Here is a 3,305-nt window from a genome sequence, read left to right as displayed (position 1 = left end):
TTCTATTCTTTTCCATTGATCTCCATGTCTGTTTTTATTCCAATACCATACTGTTTTGATCACTATAGCATTTTAGTGTAGTTTGAAATTGGAAGTGTGATGCCTTCAGCTTTGTTGTTTTTCAAGATTGCTTTGACGTTATAGGGTCTTTTGTGGTTTCATACAATTTTTAGGATTGTTTGTTTTATTTCTATTAAAGAAATGCCCTTAGAATTTTGAAACAGATTATACTGAATCTGTAGATCACTTTGGGTAGTATAGATATTTTAATAATATTAATCCCTCCAATCCATGAGAATATAATATCTTTCCATTGATTTGTGTCTTCTTCAATGTCTTTGATCAGTGTCTCAGAGTTTTCAGTGCACAGGTTTTTGCCTCCTTGGTTAAGTTTGTTCCTAGATCTTTTATACTTTTTGATACAATTGTAAACCAAATTGTTTTTTCTTTAATTTATCTTTCTCATAGTTCATTATTAGTATTACAGAAGCACAACATATTTTTATATTGATTTTGCATCCTACAACTTTACTGAATTTGTTTATTAGTTCTAACAGTTTTATTAGTTGTATGGTAGAATCTTTAGGGCTTCATATATGAAATATCATCTCATCTGCAAATAGTGACCATTTTATTTTTTCCTTTCTGATTTGGATAACATATTTTTCTTGCCTAAACTGCTTGACCTGAGCTCACATCTGGCCCTGGTGTCCACACCATGTTGGATCCAAGGTCTGACCAGCTTCTGCAGAGCCAACACCATCCCAGGCCCTGTAAGCAATGCATTCCTCATGGTCCCCTCCATATGGCACCATGGTTGCTGCCTACTCTGAGTCTGAGGAAGTGAGTGAGCTTGTGGGCAATACGGGCTTCTCACTAGACCAGATCTAGTGGCTCAAGTGGAGGTTTAAGCAGCTAAATGGAGACCAGCCCACTATTCCTAAAGAGGACCTCAACAAAGTCCCTGACCTGGAACTCAATCAGATTCTATCCAAAATCCACCATGACTTCTTGAGCAACAGGAACCTTGGCAAAAGGTCTATCTGCCTGGCTCACAAGATCAACTTTGAGCACTTCTGACCCATCATGTCATACTTCTGACCTGTCCATACAACCAAGGAGAAAGAGCAGGTAGGTATAGCAATGCTAGAAAGAAAAGCTGAGATTTCTGTTTTACACGTATGCAATGTCCACATCACCCTGGAATAATATGAAAATGTGGCCAAAGAGGTCTTGAGAAATTGCCACAAGGAGAAGGATTTTGCTCACTGCATTGCAGATGGGGCCATGGTGGTGGTGGCCAGCATCTGCATGGGGCGGATGGAGCATGATCAAGTGTAAGAAGGAGTCACCTTCAATGACTTCCTGAAGATCTTGCAGTGGATAGACATCAAAAACAAGATGCACGTCTGCTACATTAACACAGAAACCATTGCTCTTCGTTACTGACCCACCACCTCCCCAACAGAGAAATTGTACTTTGCCCCAGGGCAGCCTCCCCAGATGCATGGAGCAGCTGAGGCCCATTAGGCATCTTTTTGCTACAGCTCTGAAAGTTTTCTTGTTGGTATGTTCTTGTTTTATTACATATTGGGTTTGTTTGTTGGAGGTGGGGAAGGGGGGGAGGGAGACAGATAATTTTTCTTTTAGTTTAGAGGTTCTTGGCCCATGATAAACCAAATTCAGACCTAACAGGTTGGACTGCATATTTTCCAGAGATTCTAGACTTTGAGTAGGATACAGAAACTGGATAGAACATTGAGGTTGACTCCCTGTGAGAGACGCAAGTGTATTCAGCGCATGAAAAAAAGGTTGCAAATGGATATTTAAGAGCAGTAAAGTGTAGGCTGTAGCAAAGCCTACTATTTGCCCCTAATACTTAAGCATTTTCTTGTATATCAGTCGAAAAAAATGTTAGTTGAGCAAATGGCTCCCCATAGAGAGACTATATTTCTCAAGATTATCTACAGCTAAGTGTGGTTATGTGTCTAAACTTCTGTTCCATAGCATACGGGCAGAAGTTACATGTACAGTTTCTAGTCAGTGCCCTTAACACGAATAACCATGTCTTTCTATTTCTTCTTTCTGTAGTTGGAATGGTGATAAAATGGCAAAAACTGGAATAAGCTTTTCAGACCAGAAAATGGAAGCTAGATATTGAGGGTGATTAGCAACAAGGTGGATTAAGTCTGGGCTTCCGATGACTTCATGGAGAAAAGCCTTAAAAACAGAGAAATTTCTATATGAATAAAATCAAATAAAATAAATGAGCAGTAAACTTTCATAATGTTTAAGCTCTTGTGAACTATGGCTATTTGTCTCAATAGCAAAACCAACATCCTAACTAATGCCATCAGATTTTGGAGATTAAATTGGTTTACTATTCGGCAGGTAATTTATTTAAAAAATAATATCTATGATAAAGAAAAAAAGTCTTCAAATATATGGGCAAGAAAAAAAAATGTCCACAAAGTGAATACAACCAGTCTGGCTTAAAAACCAGATCATTATGGGAATATCTTCCTAATGTTTTCTTGCCCAAAGGCTGATTCAAAAATGTTATAACCAGAAAAATTATTTTTTGTATATGAAAGAACTAAAAATCATTCTCAGCTGGGAAAGGACTAGAAAGGCCATATTACCCATACTATTCTACCAATAGTTTTTTTTTTTTATTAAAAGTATACTTACCATATATGAATATGAATTGCATCATCCTCATTATATGTCAAAGTCCTAACCTCCAGTACCTGAGAATGTGATCTTATTTGGATGGTATCATCACTGGCATAGTTAATTAAGACAAGGTCATAGTGGAGTAGTGCAGACTCCTAATCTGATATGACTGGGGTCCTTATGAAAAGGGGAAATTTGGACACAAAACACACATACAGGGAGAACACCATATGAAAATGAGGGCATAGATTGGAGCAATACATCAGAAACCAAAGAATACCAGAGTGTCCGCAGATAACCAGAAGTTGGGAGAAAGACACAAAACCAATCCTTCACAGCTCTCAGAAGAAACCAACCCAGCCAGCACCTTAATCTCAAACTCCTAACCTCCAGAACTATAAAGCAATACATTTCTGTTCTTTAAGACACCCAGTTTGTGGTACTTTGTTACAGCAGTCCTGGCAAACCAACACATTTATTCAATTGACATAGTAAGAAAATAAAGAACTAATGAATGGAAAATCCATCATATTAAAGGACTAATTGTGGGTATTGAAACTGGTTAAACTTGGAAATAATCTCTAAAATGATTATTGAAAATATGGTTACAGAACAGAATGCAAATGTCA

General features: G+C 37.5%; 1 pseudogene; it reads left to right on the top strand.

The window, feature by feature from the left end:
- Positions 1–813: 813 nt before the first annotated feature.
- Positions 814–1,449, top strand: LOC116642938 (annotated as a pseudogene).
- Positions 1,450–3,305: the final 1,856 nt, after the last annotated feature.

Source organism: Phoca vitulina, unplaced genomic scaffold, assembly GCF_004348235.1.
Source record: "Phoca vitulina isolate PV1807 unplaced genomic scaffold, GSC_HSeal_1.0 scaffold25, whole genome shotgun sequence".
NCBI lineage: Eukaryota > Metazoa > Chordata > Mammalia > Carnivora > Phocidae > Phoca > Phoca vitulina.
The sequence above is the reverse complement of the archived record's forward strand: the minus strand, read 5'-3'. Positions and strand labels throughout refer to the sequence as shown.